The sequence below is a fragment of the Patagioenas fasciata genome, chromosome 9, assembly GCF_037038585.1.
Source record: "Patagioenas fasciata isolate bPatFas1 chromosome 9, bPatFas1.hap1, whole genome shotgun sequence".
NCBI lineage: Eukaryota > Metazoa > Chordata > Aves > Columbiformes > Columbidae > Patagioenas > Patagioenas fasciata.
The window spans coordinates 28495788-28513101 of record NC_092528.1 but is presented as its reverse complement, the minus strand read 5'-3'; the positions used below and the strand labels follow the sequence as shown (position 1 = coordinate 28513101).

The following is a 17314-nucleotide window of genomic DNA, read 5'->3' as shown; positions in this document are numbered from 1 at the left end:
TATGCACCTTCACCCTCCTTGCACGCCGCTGTGTTTCATACGGGGCGAGCTGCCCTTCTGCCCCCCATCCCGACGCTGGGCCGAGCGGCAGCAGCGGGCGCTGCGCTCCGGTCGGGCAGGGCCGATGTACGGGGGGCGGGGGGGGGCGGCCGATGTACCGGAGTGGGGCGGCAGATGTACCGGGGGATACCGGCAGCCATCCTGCCCTGACCTTGCACCGCCGTTTCCCCCGATCGGTAACTTTCCTGAAATGCCACGGAATAACGCTCGTCATCCTTTTTCAGGGCTTCTTCAAGTTTTGCAGATGGGCTGGGGAAGAGAGAAGGGAGGGCAGTGGTCTTGGGGGGGCGGGTTGGGAGGGGATGGCCCTTGAATTCAGATCAGCCAGCGCTGCAGGGCTCCTCGGGGATGGCAGCGCCCCGCCGGCTCCCCCGCTCGCAGGGACACCCCGCCAGGTCCCGGCCGTGGGGACACGGCCCAGCCCGGGATGCTGTGCCCCCCCGCACGGCCGTGCCCTCGGCTCCTGCTCAGCTGTCACACAGGGGATGCCCTCGGGTTGGAGGAGGGATATCTCCCCTCACCTCCTGCTGACAGCCTTGATGCATCCTACAGTTTCGCAAGGGGGTGAGGAGGAGATCTTAGCTCACCAGGGAGGTTGCTCTCCCTGGGTTTGGCTGGTTGGTGTCCCTACAGCCAGGAGACAGAAATCATCGTGGGCCATTCCCCATCATCTCCCTCCAGCCAAAGCAGCTCACAGCCTTTCTGTCTTTCCTCATTTTGTCGACACAACCTGCTGAGAACAGGATCAGTGTCAGTGTGATTGGCAGGAGCTCTGGCTAAGGGTAGGGTGGATGGATGTAACCAAGATTAGGGCGTCACTTGGTTATTAATAATTATTATTATTATTTGCAAGTGAGCTGTTTCCTTGCAAAACCCTGTCCTGGAGCTGTAGTCAGTGACGATGCAGGTCAGCTAGGTGGGGAGATGGCAGATGCCCTTTCTGGCCGCCTCTTTCTAACCTCAGTTGTAATTACTAAATGCACCTTTTTTCCCCCTGACAACCTTGTGGAAATAATGGAAAGAGAAGCCACGGCTAACTTTTGTGAAAAATTAGAAAAGGATACTTGAGCAATTATTGTACCTTTCCAAAAGTTTCATTGCAGCATTTCATTTCCACTGGAGGCGACCATTCCCCCCGCTGCAGTCATTGCAACGCAGTCATTTAATGGTTAATTCAATCTGCAGTGTAAACCAGTCCCTTCCTTTTCTAATAGAAGGGACAATGGTTGGGAGAAAGAGGGAGTTTTCCACCAAAGCTCACCCTGCCTGTCCAGAAAGAAATATTCTGATATTTAATAGTCTCTCTTCTGTCTCAAGCAATCTATGGTAAGGGCAAAAGCAATAAATAGTGCAAGGGCGAGGGAAACTCTCTTGTAATTATTATAGATGGGAACTGCTTCCTGGCTCTCCGTATTTTGTTAAAGCTAGGGAGTAGTTTAGAGGTTCTGGATCCGAGTGTTGAAATGTTTTAGCTACAGCCAGGGCTTGGACTCCAGCTGCATTTCTGCCTAAAAGCCCCAGCAAAGCCTGCTCCTGCCATGCGCTCCCACACAGCTCACTGGTGCCAGCGGCAAGGAGGGGGGGACACCTCCAGCTGCCATTTATCAGGGCAGGTGACCATGTGGGAACCCAAGCGTGGAGGGGGAGCAGAGAGGCACGAGCAGGCTGTGATGCTGATTAATCCGTGCTGCACAACCCACATGCACTTGCTTGGGAGAGCTGCCAGCTGGGTACTCCAGGGACGGATGCTCCTGTGACCTCGCTGAGGTGCAGGGCAGACCCATGGCTTGGAGAAGGCTTCCCACAGGGCATCCGGCCTTTGCGGGTCTTGTCGGTGTAATGTGGAAATCCTTGAATTGGAAGGAAAGGCCGGAGTGTTGGGCTGTGAAAAATACAGTGCTGGAACTCCAGCATGGAGAGAATGGTCCTGGGCAGAAACATTTGTAGATGCAAAGGCTGCAAGAGGAAGATGTCTGGTAACACTGTTAGTCTGCCCAGGCTGGATTTAAAGTGGAGCCTCACAAAGCAAGGGCTTAAAAATTCCTCCAGTGCTCTGGTGACCCCTTTTGTGTCCTCATGAGATTTCCATTTGTCTGGTGTGCTCAGATAAATACATTTAAAATTGAGATTTCCTTCCATCTTCCTTTAAAAAAAAAAAATAAAATTAAGAACCTTTCAAATATTCCTTGTTTTGTGTATCATAAATTGTTCAAACTGAGAAATTTTAGTGCCTTTGAAAATGTTGATGGAAAATCAGAATAGAGAATCTTCTCTGCATAGCAGTCAGTGAAATTTATGAGGCTTTTATTTTTCCCTTTTTGTTACTTATTTCATCTATCAAACAGTCAGGGAAACAAAATTATCATAGGCTCATTTTGATTAGAAAAGACTTTTAAGATGATAGGGTCCAACCAGTAACCTAACCCTAACCAAACCATGTCTTTGAGAACCTCATCTGTTCAACCCGCCCAGGGATGGTGACTCCACCACTGCCCTGGGCAGCCTGTTCCAATGCCCAACAGCCTTTATAGGAAGACATTTTTCCCAATATCCAATCTAATCCTTCCCTGGCACAACTTGAGGCCATTTCCTCTTGTCCTATCATTTGTTCCTTGGGAGCAGAGCCTGGTTCCAAGCTCCTTTCAGGCAGTTCAGAGATCAGGTCTCCCCTCAGCTCCTGTTCACCAGGCTGAACCCCCCAGGTGCCTCAGCTGTTCCTAATAAGACTTGTGGAATTTCCCTACAATCCCTCTTTGCGAGAAAATATTTCAGTTAAAATGTGTGTCTTATTGTTCCAATAGTGTTTCAGGGATCACAGCCTCTCTTGCTATTGCATCAACGATTGGGTGACATTTGGGCTGTGACAACTCAGACCAAGGCTTGGTCCTTCTTTTGACTTCAAGGGGAACTGCGGGAGGCCCTAAGGTACCTTCAGCTTGTTCCTGGTTGCTCAGGTGAAGGCTGGTATCCTTTTCTCCTTACAGTCCTGGTGTTTGATACACAGTATATAAGTACAGGCACAGATTAGTTGGACTGCATAAGCACTGGTGAATACACATGAAATGGAAGAAATGTAAGAATTTTAAACTGGGTTGTTCCAGCTGGAATCCTTCAGGCTGGAGACCTTCTTATGTTAAAATGATGCTCCTGGCCACAATTTTTACTGTTAGTCACATAATGATCAATTATATATTATCCTATGGAATAGTTGTTGATTTTTCCCAGGGCAGTTATATCCACTATAACCAATGCACGATTTTCAGGTGAAGTTAAGAAATAACAATGCACCAAATTATATTATAGTATCATGGACTACTTCTCATGTAAAAGTCCTCGGCTGCTTTAAGCTCAATAGGACACTGAAGCTGTACAGAAACTCCAGCCATGCCCTCAGTAACTAGCTATATGTAATTGGTTTTTACTCATGGGATTTTTTCAGCAGAGAAATTTTGCCCAGTATTTGATGATATGTGTAAATATTAAAAAGAAAGGAGGAAAGAACTAATGGATAGTATTAAAATAGAACAGCAAATACCAGCAAATCATGAGTGCAGTATTTTTAATGGATTGTTATTAAAAATAAAAGAGGAAAGTAGGCAAAATAAAAGGGAGTTTTTAATGGATGAAATTGACAGTTCTGTTATCCTCACCAATTCCTGACATTTCCAGATCAGTTTTTAATCTAATGATTCAAACAGCCTTAAATATCTCCTTCTAGTAAATCAGGCACAGTTACAGCTTTTTTCCTACCTCAGGCACGTAAGCCCACATTTTTTTTCTAAATGTGCTGATATTTATTATAGCCAGTGTCAAAAAAACTTTGCACTCCATTTATATATGAGTTTCTCTTTGGCCTTTATTAGAATGATATACAGGCATGGTTAGGCATGCACAGCTTCCTTTGACAGCAGCCAGAATTTCATCCGTGGATCAAAGGTAGAATAATTCCCTTTGGGTGATCTCTTCTCATCCAGACCACGGAGTTCTGAGCTCTGCTCCAGCGCAGAGAGGGGCTTCTTCGGCTCTTCCCATACTTCACATCAGCAGTTCTGCAGCTGTACAGCCCTCACGCCAACATACTGCATCTTTTTTAAGCTTTTTTGTTTTCTTTTTCAGTGGACTGAGGTATTTTTAACCGGTAGCACAAGTACAGGTTCTGATGTCCTAAATGAGGCTGAACACGGACCACACAAAGGACAAACATGGACTTGGAACTGTGTTTTCTAAACCTCTCAATCCAATACCCAAAGATCCCAGTGGCCAGACACAAACTTTCTGATGACAACTGCTACATTGCTCCCGTAGGAAAAATCTTAGATAACGCAAAAATAATGTTTGAATTCTCTTAGCTCAAACCCACTTCTTCCAGAATAATCACTGTGGTTTATTTTTACACGCACACACTCCGCATGTTAACCTTTTTCTTTTGCAAATACTAGTTTGCTTCACCTGGTTTCCTTTTCGCCTTGTGCGCTAATCTTATGTACATCCGAGTCCCGTTATTTTGTCTGGGCACACAAAAATGGAGATTACCCTACAGCACGCGCTGTAAGCAACAGGATGGATTTTCAGGGCATCTGGATTTAGAGTTGCCAGAATTAGAAACATGAGCCCGACGAGATCACGCCAGGGCAATTCCCCAGTCCTGGGCCATAAAGCCAATCAATTTAAAATGGAATAGAAGGCACTATTACTGCACTGAATTCTGCGTGAAGGAAGGCACTTACCGCTCATTTGGAAAGAAAAGCTCATATTCTAAATTGCTTTTTAGATCAGTTTTGATCCTACTTTTAGTGATGTCAATGGTGACACTTCCATTCAGGCCAGTGGTGCCAGAATTTTCCATTTACTCTCAATTACTTCTTGTCCCTCTCTCCTAAGCTCCTTGCAGCTCCTCTTTGGGGACAGTTAGGACATAGAGATAGACTTTATTGTTCAGCTTGGAGGTAGCAAGATGGATGATTATTTTAATCTCATAGAGAAAGTAGTTCAACAGCAGTGGAAGAGATGGTGAGAATGATGTCTTCCTGCAAGTCTTGCTCTCTTTTGCTACTGGTGACACAAGTCTTATAGTAGCCCCTGGTTATGAATAAGAGGTTATCTTTCATCCTAAATGGACTCAGCTATGAAGTTCAAGATGAGCTGACTCACCTCGATTTCAGTTACCAGTAATGGAAGTTGTGGGCTAATGTAAGTCTGTAAAAATGACAAAAAGGAATTAGGTCTTAAACTCTTGGATCTTTTCTAACATGTAATACTGTAATACTTGAGTTTCTAGTGCACATTAGCATGCACTTAAGATATCATCCTTATTATGCTAAAATTATTAAATGGTGAGAGACTGAATCAGCTAAAGCATCCGAGTGCATCTTCCTCAGCGCTCAGCTCCAAACCGACCTCTGAAAGAGCTCTGCTTTCCATCTTTCCCACCACCCAGGGAAGGAGATGAGTGTCCTGCTGACTTGGGCAATGGAAATCAATATTGAAAATTCAATGGCGTGGCTACACTATAGATGCAGTTGTTCCCCATTCCTTTGTCTCACACCGTTTTGTAGAAGAGGAAAAAACTGAGGAAAATAGCTGCTTTTCATTTTTCAGATACCAAGACAGGTCTTTGTGGAGTCTTTTTGACATTCTATAGAACACTGAATTTCTTTTACAAGCAGCAGCAGGAACCACTATTTTTTGATCACTACATCCAGACAGTCATTACATGTAGATGTATGAGAAGGATCAGAGGTCTAGAAAGTAAGACCTATGAGGAAAGAGTAAATTAAGAGAGTTCTAAATGGAAGAGTAGGAGGAACATGATAATACTTTTGAATTATACAAAAATATGCTGAAAAATAAAGGGAATACTTTGTTCTCTACAAATAGTGTCAGAGGGAGAATAAGAAATGGGTCTTATTGCTAGAAAGTTTTATATCAAGTGATAGGAAGATGTTTTTGATGGTGAGGATAGCAAAGACTGGCTAAGGAGGTTGCAGAGCCTCTGGCATAGGACACCTGTAAAAAGGCAGGTGAGGTTCCAAATCAGGAATGTCAAAGGGCAATTCCTGTGACCCAGAGATGGATTAAGTGATGCCCTGAGCATTCTCCAAACCAACCCTGCATTTCTGTGATTGTTCATGTTGAGGGACAAATTCTTTGTCATCCTATGCTATAACCACTTACAAATATCTGTGTATGTTCATTAAATACAGTAAGAAAATGTAATGAAAACCAGTTTTGGAAACAGATTCCAATAGAAATAATGACATTAAAAAATGAACATGGAAGATTTGAAGGCTTCTAGGTCAACAGCATGTGCATAGTTAAGTCATATACTAAGCATCATATATTCAAACTCTGAACTTATGCAATTGGCTAAAATCTTGATCTTTAAAGTATATATAGGTATCCATGTATACACAAACACACATGTGTATACCTGCATCCTTGGATGATTTTATGTATCTTTGATTTTTCAAGGTTCTTGTGTTTAGGGTTTTATTTTTGTATTCATCTCCTATCTTCCTGTACCACCCATCTATCTCCAGTTGGCTGGCTAGCTGGAAATATCAGCTTCTTGGGTAGTCACTGTCCAGAAACTGGAATTTTAGGAAAAATCTCAATGCAAGAAGATTTATAACCAGCTCTGAGAATTAGGATTCCTGAATATAGAATAAAAATCTTACGTATTAGTGTAAAAAGGACACTACCACATTGTAATAAAAAATCCGTAACAATACTTGGCATTTCCTAACCACTTTTATAGTATTAAACATTAGCGGTTCCAAATGTACAAGGAAGGCTTCCTTTTAGCTGTTGATTTAGCTGGGCTTCAAATCCAATGAATAAATTGTACATAGTTCATCAGCTTGTGGGGTGCACAGTGCCTACACACTAAATAATAAGCTACACATCCCATGGTGAATATTTTATGGCCAAAAGACTGCAGGAACACCGCTGTGGTACTGTCAAAATAAAACATGTAATGGACTCATAAATGAAATGAAGGGGTATTGGTTTAAAATCAAGCCCATCAATATGTGTCACACCTGTCCTCTGGGTGGCCAGCAGCAATCAAGCTGTTTTATTCTTAACTTATTTCCAGCTGATGTAGCCTGATTTCTCCTTCCTTCCTTGCTGAGCGGTATCAAGGAAAACAGTGAAGGACCCAAATGATACGATGCCATTGCAAAGGCTGCAGCCAAGGAGATGTTAATATATCAAGCTGAATATACAGCAGACCCATGAAAATGTGAGGCTAATTGTGTTTTACTGTCTTAACCCTTTTAGAAAAAAACCCCAAAACCGGGGAAAGGAGGTTTAAAGCAACTTGTTTGCATCACACAGCAAGCTTCTGCACTTTCCCACAGAGGTGAGTGAGGGAATAGTCTAACGTAAGGATTAATAATAATAATAATTTACACTGTGGGAGTGCCAAGGATTCCCTCCATGCAAGGTTCTGTACGAATAACAAAACCATACACAGAAAAGCTTCCAACCGGTGACCAATGTGTAGAGATATACTTGTGACTGTTCCTCTTCATCCCTACAACTCTGTCTCACTGCATAATTAATTCAGGTAAATTCTTAGTGTAGTTCTGCCAAAGGTTACTCATTGTAACAGGTTATTTTAATTATTTTTCTAAATAAGCTGTAAAGGAAGATCTGACATTTGATGTCGCTCTACAAATATCCCAAATAATCACCTAACTAGTTCCAAGGGTATATCCCATCCCGCAAAACCAGGAATTTCTTTCAGCTGCTACTTAGGAGAACCCACAGGCTTAGGGACTTTATGTGCTTTTTAATGCAAAATATTTTTGCCTGTTTTCCTGTTTTTTTTAGTGTTTAAAGATAGTTTTACAAAGTTGTTAAACGGCACTGTTGAAAATGTAATCTTACACTTTGCCACTGAAGCCGCTGTTATTTGGGGAGAACCCATTCCTGCTGGCACCATTTGGGGCCAGCCTTACATAAACGCTATCAAAGAGTCCCTCAAACTTTAACGATTTTCCAGCTTAAATACACAAGTCAGACAAGGCCATTTGAAACTCTTTGCCAGAGCAGTTTTACTGCTGAACTGCATCGCTACCACATTTGTGTTATTCCTAGCATGTGGTGAACATGGGTCCTACCAGGACACAGGGCAGCAGGTGATTGCCCAACATATACAGGCAACAAAACAACTTCACTCCTGGTTGTCAAGGGGACATCACCAATATTGTCCAGGTACAATATATGACTAAAACATATTGTACTGTTAAACTGGTTTAAAACAGGAAAGCAGCAGAATGGTGAAACAGTCCAAAAACCTATGAAAACACACACATTGTCTGATTTTCTGGTGTGCAATGCAGATGAAAATGGCAATGTTTCTTTCAAACCATTTGCATATCTGTAAATGACTGCAAGGCAGGGTAGAAGGAGGCCAGCTGGATTCAATTAAAGAGAAAGGTAAAAGGCTTTTGCTTCTGATTTTCATTTTACAGTTTAGAGCAGGGTTACGTTTTAAATTTCTTTACAGACCTTTTAAAAAAATGAGTAAAGCTCTCAGCAATGTAGCCCAAGCGTAGAAGTGTATGTTGAATATAATTATCAAAAAGAAAATCTATTTTTGTAGTAATAATTAATGTTCTGTCTTGTGCGGTTTCCCAAATGATCCACATAAAGCACATTTTAGGGCAAGCTGCTTAGAGAGATTTCAGGGGACACTAATCCACAGGACTTTCGCTGACAACCTAAACACAATGTCACGTGAAATCCTTATCACAGCAAACCCACCCGGAGCCCATCTGCAACAGCAGCACCGTCCTGAGCACAGAGCTCCCAGACGAGTGATACCCCAGTGCAGGATGCTTTATTTATTGAGGTTACACGTGAGGGTTTTTGGTGTGCCAGAATTATTTCTGTTATTTGTTATTTCCAGGAGAAGGAAGTGGGGTACTGGGTTAGCACAGACACGAGTAGGTACATTCCAAGCAAACCGCTTTCTCTTTGTGATTTTCACCTATCATATCATCATCATCGTCATCATCATCAATCACCCCAACAACAACAACAGTAACAAAAACAACAATCTTTCACTAGTTCTTCATAACCATTGATCATTACTATACGCATCTTTCCAAACATTTTTTTTTAATTATTATTCTTCGCTTGGCACCTCAGGTTGCAGCAGCTCCTGGTTGTGCAAAGCTCAGGTGGTGCCACAGTGTTGTCTCTGCGATCCGTGCACATACACAACAGGGCAAGGGCGATACAAATGGGACACAAACCTGCAGGAGTAGGTGAATTACAAATAATTCTTGCTTCTTAACAGCCAGTTGTACCTTACAGAGGTCTCCAGTTCGTCCTCACTCTGAATTATTGGGCTTTGCTGACAAACATAATCCTATGAGCACTTATTCATAGATGTAGTTCTTCTGTACTGGGTGCACCGTGAAGGTTAGTTAAACATTTCCTCTCCCTTGGCTTGGTGCATGTCCTTATTTCTCCTGGCAGAGCCAGGCTTAGACAAACCTTCAGCACAGCAGTGGGTTTCCCAAATACACAGGCGACTGCTAAATTGCCCTAAAGTTAGAGTGAGAGAAAGGGAGAGCTGAGTAAGTGGAGCAGCGAATTCTCCAGGTTAAGATGACAGACAGGTTAAGATGACAGACACTGTTCCCCCTCCTACTTAGCTATATTTATTTTGTCAGTGGATTTCTCCTTTTTTCAGTCTCACTGTGTCCTGCAATGTCAGGAAAATGCGTTAAGAAAGCTCTGCTACCCAGGGAAGGGCAAAGTCTTAAAATGTGTGCTCAGGGAGGAAAAAACAGGAATATTTGGAGCTTATAGACAGCTGAATATGGGTTTGAAAGAGATGGAGAGAGAGTCTCGACTGTCTGACAGTTGCGTGTCATACTGGGGATGGAGACCGCTTCAAGTCTGTAGCAAACATGTTCCCAGCAATAAAAGCAAAATATCCTGACACTTTGAGGGTAGTAATGGTTTGGAGTTGCTCATACACCCCCAGTGAAGTCTCTTGGTGGTTATTTCAGTCCAACACAACTTCATAACCTCATCTTACATTATCACATTTTGTAGAAACGCCAAGACATCACTTTGCAACAACTTTGCTTTGCAAGCGATGGTGTCAAAATGATCAGTCCCCAGGAAGGGAGGCGTTAGGTGTGTGTATTTCCACCCTGTCTTCAGCAAGTTATATCAGGTTTTAAAGTTACTGCAATACTGAAAGGATTAAAAACGAGAAGGTTTCCAGCCCCTCTTGTGTAACCCTGGGACTGAACTAGAGCACCAGACACTTGTGGTTTAAGAGTTGTTCCAGAGTAAGACTCCTGGAATTCCATATGCTAAAATATACATTTGTTCTTACTTTCTTCCATGAAGGCAAACTCACTCTGACAGACAGCAGTCCCTCAAAGAATCTTTGGTTAAATTTAGAAACTAAGGGCTAATGTGCCCCATTTATTGCAGGTGTAAGGAGTGAAAGAGCCTTTCTGCACCAAGCCCTTTTTTCTCTCTTTGTACCAGTGTGAGTGAGGGAAGAGTCTGACTTTAACAGAACAGATAAAAATAAAACCAGCAATGGACAAAGTTAATTATGTTCCCCATTGCCTAGGGATGGGCAACGTAATTTGCAGCTGACAGTGATTTGATGGACTGAACCATCCTTTTTCTGATCCAGCGTTTGCAGTAATTTTTATTGTAAACCAATCATTGCAATGTCGAACTCTCAGTACCATCAGTGTCACCATGATGAATTCCTGCATCAGTGTTAGTGTTGCTTTAGGGTTTTTCCTTCCATCCTTCACTGCCTGACGTGCTCTGGGAGGTGCTGGACATGGGACACAGTACCCCCATCCTCAGCTCCAGCCCTGGGCAGAACAGCTGATGGGTCGTGTGAGAGGGACAGTGCCAAACACAATGGTATTGACACCGGGGGACATGTTTCCAAGTCTCTTTGCTGTAATTTTGGCAAGGATGCTAAATTTAATTCTCTAGTTCAGAATATATGTACTGCTCATTAAGCTGGGAGTTCAGCCGTGCACATTTTCTCCTCCATCTTCATCTAAAATTATCTCTGATTTTGCTCCTTTATGTTGTTTATAGGTCATAAAATGATTTCCACCTCCTTCCCTCCCCTCCGCCCCTGAGGATACTGTGCTTGTTTGTGTCCAACATCTGTACAATCTAGTAAGTCCTAAGTAAGTCCTAAGCCTAAGTGTGGTGTTCTTATGTTCCCAGAATGGGCATGTAGACACAGCTTCTGTGCAGCTGTTGTTGGACAGAACATCACTTCATTAGAACCAGCTGGAATTGATTTTCACCAAAACTTCAGCAATTTCTGGTTTAAAAGACAAATTCCAGATTTTTCAGAGTTGTTGGAATTCACTAGTCTGCATGAAAATACTTTCCGCTGGATCATGTAAGCTGTAGGTTGCAGAGATAAGGGGAAATTTGGAGAAAGTGACCTGAGAAGGTACATGGAGGGTGAATATCATAGAATCATAGAATCATTTCAGCTGGAAGAGACCCTCAGGATCATTGAGTCCAACCATAACCTAACCTAACTCTAGTACTAAACCATGTCCCTAAGAATCTCACCTAAACACCTTTTAATCACCTCCAGGGATGGTGACTCCACCATTGCCCTGGGCAGTCTGTTCCAATGCCTGACAACTCTTTCGATGAAGTGCTTTTTTCCTAATATCCAATCTAAACCTCCTCTGGTGCAACTTGAGGCCATTTTCTCTTGCCCTATCACTTGCTACTTGGGAGAGGAGACCAACAAACAAGATCTGTTGCTCTTGCAGATGATGTGCCTGACATTCCTCATCCCAGCTCCATGTTCACAGTGGAGACTCAGGAGGCTCCATCTAAACTCATTTCCCCTACTTTTCAGATTGACTAAATATTTTTATTGACCCAATATGTATGTGGATTTTATTAGGTCAAAAAATCAAAGTGAAGAGCAAGAAATATATTTGGTCATTTCAGTGGAAATTTAAGATAGATAGCAGGATATTTCTGTAGCAAATCTAAGCATGTGTTAAGTGCAGTTGGCTTAAATGCCTTTATATTAAGAAAACAAATACATTTTTCTAATGCTTACTTCCTTGTTCTTCCTTGTGTATGGTTTAATTTCAACACCCCATTTTAAAATATACAGATTTGGTTCAGCAGGTTTCCCCAAATGGGTGAAACGGGCATGTCCCCCCATCCAACCTCTGCAGGTAGCGAGGTGGAGGGATGCCCAACCTTGGAGAGGACCCTGTGCATGGTGCTCCAGGAGGAAGATGCTCTCCAACCGTGTGTCCTACCCCTACAGAGCATCTGCAGGGATGCAGGTATGGCTCCCGACCTTAGTTTTGGAGTGGGAATTGGTAGCATAGCTGCTGGAAAGTTGTAGGATTTGCATTGTGCTGTGAGAAAAGCTCATGGTTTGGTTTGCAGGAACCTCCTGTGCAGGGCAGGGGTGGATGGCTGCACATGGCGGGTCCCATGTGCGGGGGAGAGGTTGGACATGTGGGAGACACAGCTGCGATGGGGCTGTGGCAGCCACCAGTGTTTCTGGGATCTCTGCATGGATCTGGGGTGAAAATTGAGCCCTTGTCGCTGCAGTGCCAAAGGGAAGCGCTAAGAACAGTCCTTGTAGACCTGTTTTGAGAGCAATCCTGTGAAAGGAAACAGATTGCCTCAGGCAAGACATTTAGAGGGTCTTACACTTCTCTTTATGCTTTTAAAGTGCATGTTCTTGCTCTCAATGAAACATTGCCTTTCCAGAACGGACTTGGACAGGGAGATGCTGTGTGTTGCACACACCTACTGTGTATTGCATTGAGCTCAAAACGTTTATAGAATTATAGAATCATAGAATCACAGAATCATTTCGGTTGGGAGAGACCCTCAGGATCATTGAGTCCAACCATAACCAAACCTCACTCTAGTACTAAACCATGTCCCTAAGAACCTCGTCTAAACACCTTTGAACCCCTCCAGGGATGGTTATTCCACCACTGCCCTGGGCAGCCTGTTCCAAGGCCTGACAGCCCTTTTCATGAAGAAATTTTTCCCAATATCCAATCTCAACCTCCCCTGGCACATCTTGAGGCCATTTCTTCTTGTCCTAGCACTTGCTACCTGGGAGAAAAGACCAACACCCTCCATGCTACAACCTCCTTTCAGGAGTTGTAGACAGCGAAGAAATTCATATAAAGAGGAAGGTCACCATGCATTTGGATATTGCTGCGTATCTTCTTTATTTTCCACAATTCCTCTCTGGGTTAGGTTAAAGATTCCCTGTACTCACTTTTAAATACCCCAAGGTTGAGTGATGTCTCTTTCTTATCGATGTTGTCCACACAGAAGTGTCTGCAGTGCTCATGGAGAACAGAGATATTACAGCATCAATCCCAGTGAACGGGGAACAGGAGGTGGGATTTTTGTTCATTAAATTGCTAACATAGATTTAAGTTCCAGAGGTAGTTAAAGACAACCATAAATCCATGATACAGCCACGGCACAAGCATGGAATGACAAGGCTTTGCCGTGTTATAGGGGTGCAGTTAACATCTTTTAAAATGTTAGGGAACGTGGTCCATGGGGGATGATTCTTCTCTGTTCTTTCTTCCATTCTCACACTGGTCACTGTGTTGGGGCTTGTTTTGGTCTCAATTTCTACTGAAATTCACACAAAAGTTCTTGACTCTGTGTCAAATTAATGTCAAGTTCATTGAAATTTCATTTAGGAAAAAAGGAGTAAAAGAGTCTCATAAGATAAAAAAAAATAATTATTTTCTATTTTAATGTTTAAATTTAAAAAAAACTTTCAGTTTTAGTTTCTAACATTTTGGCATTGTATTGTACATGTTATGTTGACCTTAAAAATGGACGAAAACCTAATGAAAACATTTGAAGCCATAGAAAATGGTTTTCTCATCTTTTCCTGTATTTGCTGTGGGAAATGTTGAGAATCTATTGCAGTTTGCAATGGAAATGAATTTAAAATCTTTTACGAAACAGTATTTCCATTCTCGTATAGCTGCTTGCATGACTACATTTTTCTTGAATGTAGATTCTGGCCAAGACTTGCTAAAATTGAGGGTAAAAGTTAGGTTTCTAAATTCCTGTTCAAACTCAGAGGGGTTTAGAGTTACTGAGCAGTCACGTTTCTCATTGATTTCAATAGGCCTGTTCCTCCTACCCATTCAAAATAAGCTTCAAGATTATTCATTTTGCTCATTCCCTATGTTTGGAACTTATTTTTAAGATTTTGATTTTATTTTTAATGTAATCCCTCTTTCTGAAAACCAGAAGGAGGTTTGCTAGAAAAATAATTTCAGGTTTCCCCCCACATACACGCTTTTAGACATTAATTACTCCTACATATTTCTTGTTCTTTTGCATGTTCTCTGTGTCACAGATCACAGCACAATGACCACTGTCATGCTCAGCTTTCCTCTTCAGCAGGACTCTCAGAGCAGGACAACCTAATTTTTCAATTAAGTTATATTTTCAATTAAATTTTCAGTTCAAACCCTAATTTCTGCTTTAGTAAGATGAGCAGTTGAGATAATTGGCAGAAGTCTAATGGCAGTGAAGAAGTTCACCTGAATGGTCACCTGCTCTAGTTGAGTCCTTTGCTGCACAATAGGCTGATGTCTTGATTTTTAAGTACAAGAATTAGTAACTAATTTCACAAGGCTACTATTTCTTTAGAATAATCCCCAAAGAGTTTTTATATCATTTTGATTGGCTGAAAAATCGGTCAGTAATTTTTATAATCTGATCAGTTTTTCTGTCTCCTGGACAGATTTTAACGTTTAACTCATTTTGGGGATTATAAAAGGAGTTATTTTATGAAACTGGTCCTTAATACAGCTAATAGCTCTTGGCTTCACCTCAAGATGGTTAGCAAACCCATCATTAACTGTGGCTAATGAAAAATTAATTAAACTTTTTTTCATCTAATACTGGATGACAAATCATTCTAAATCATGCCCTTGGTTATTCCAGTCGGTAAAGCAAATAAATGAGTTTGAAAGTTCAAATATATGTATAAAACAGAACTGTAAGCAAATGTAGAATGAATTGTGCTGGTTGCCATGGGTTATTTTTTTAAAGTAGCTTTTAAGGTTTCTTCCTGACATTTCCAGAATTCTCACTAAGGTGTGACCCTGCATATAATTCCTGTTAAAGGAAACCTGAACATTCGATACAATCAGAGAATCCTGACATCAGCACTAGGATTATCCATCCCAACCTGGAAGGTAATTAGCAAAACTGTGAAGATTTAAAAGAAGGAGGGCAGAATTATTACAAAGTCTAGAAGGACATAATTCGACAAAATTATTTTGGTGGATTTTGAACTCCTATAAGCTGTCATTAAAGTCAGGAAACTGCCATTTTTTAATGTTTTGAATTTGCCTAAGGTAGTTCAATAAAGAAATAGAGGCAAGATCACTAAATTCTGTCTGAAAACCAGTTTAAAAGGAGCCACGTGTCTTAGATGTCTGGGAATAATGCGAGAAAACTGTAACTACTCAAAGGCCCTCTCACAAAACACGTTAGAAACCATTTGGTAAACCTTACAGGTATTTCAAAGATACGAGGATTAGCTCACAAATCACCAAATACTTCTCATATACAGCTAATATTATTCATAGCTTCTAGAGTGATGTAGTGTCAGGGTCGCTACAACCGTTACAGTTCTCATTACTAGTTAAATATTTCTAATGTCGAATTAGAGCATCCCAAGTGAACTCTGCTCATGAGAAGAGAGGATTTTCTTTTAAGTAACTCCTCTTCTGTGCACGGTGTTCCCCATCTGTTATTCAGGTGCTCTCAACAATGCCCAGGCTGTACCTGCTCCCCCTTTGGGGCCAGAGGACTTGATCTCGACTTCTGTTTTCTCCTTTGTTTTCTTTTCATTCCCCTCCCGTAAGACTCCAACGTGCTCCCTACATGTACCCTTCGAGGTCGAGCACCAGCTCCTCTTCCACTCCCTGACTCACCCTGTGATACCTCAGACCTCCGCATCTATATATATACATTTCTGATAAAGATGTAGCTCAGTATCATATCCGCATCCTGTGGATTCATCTTTTTTGTGTGTTCCATTTGTCCAGTTGGCTGGGGTGCAGTCGCTCTTTAAAATAAGAACCATCCTCAGTGAACTTATTAAGGACCTAAAAGTTACTTATGTACATAAGTAATTACTGTAATCAAATGCAAACATGTTTTCTGCCTATGCCTATTACTTGCAAAAGCCCAAATTGATTTATTTTCAAATTCAGGAATCAGTTTGTCAAGTGTGAGAACATGTAATACAGCAATTATGGGCATTCCCCAAAAGCTGCATTTATGTATTTATGAAAAAAGCTCCCATGGGTAACACTTCATATAAAATATTTGACTTGGAAATGCTTTTCTTTTTCTAAGTTCCTTTCAGTTTTCTGTTTCGAAAGCTGATGTAATATTTTTCATATCATGTAATATTTCTTTGAAAGGTCACATTGTGTAGCCTGCATGGCTGCAATTTGCAATGAGAGACATTTAGGCAGTGAACAAACTTTCTTGGTGACATGCACAGCTTCTTAGAAAAACCTATTTTGCAAATGAGATCACAGCATTTTTTCCCCGAAAAACACATTTGAACTGATTTTTTATTATTATTATTAGCCGTAATTCAGACATACCCTAAAATGTAATTAATTTTGGTCACACCATTTCTGTGATTCAAATGACGGATAACAAATAGGTTATGCATATTCCTAATATAACAGCATTATATCAAACACTCAGCTTATTGCATTACAGATGATATCAAGTAATGGTAGTCATTCACATGAATAGTTCTCAAGTCTGATTGAATTTGATTCCTTATTAGAGTTCCACAGTGCAGAATATTATACCTATAATATAATACAGAAATTGCTTCTAGCATGTGAAATGTACAATTATAATAAGTAAATATTTAACTCATACGGTGCTCTTGGGATCACGACGTCAATAAGAGACGTAAAGAAATTAAGTGTTTCATCAGCCAGAAGCATCTGAGAAGGGTTTGTAGGAAAAGTGGTTGGCCAGGGGTCCCCAGCATCCAGAGCTGTGCTGGTGAAAAAGGTGATGATTACACTTATAATAAATTAAAGCTGGGATCCATTTTATGATCAAAATATTGAACGTAAAATTAATAAGCATGACAGTAATAAATGACAATGACATTCAATTGGGGGGAATGTCAGAAGAAAATCGGAAC

The 17314-nt window shown here is 41.5% G+C and overlaps 1 protein-coding gene across 1 annotated transcript in view; it reads left to right on the top strand.

The window, feature by feature from the left end:
• Positions 1 to 17314, top strand: part of LOC139828587 (uncharacterized) — a 62776-nt gene that overhangs the window by 1827 nt on the left and 43635 nt on the right. The gene's annotated exons all lie outside the window — the stretch shown is intronic.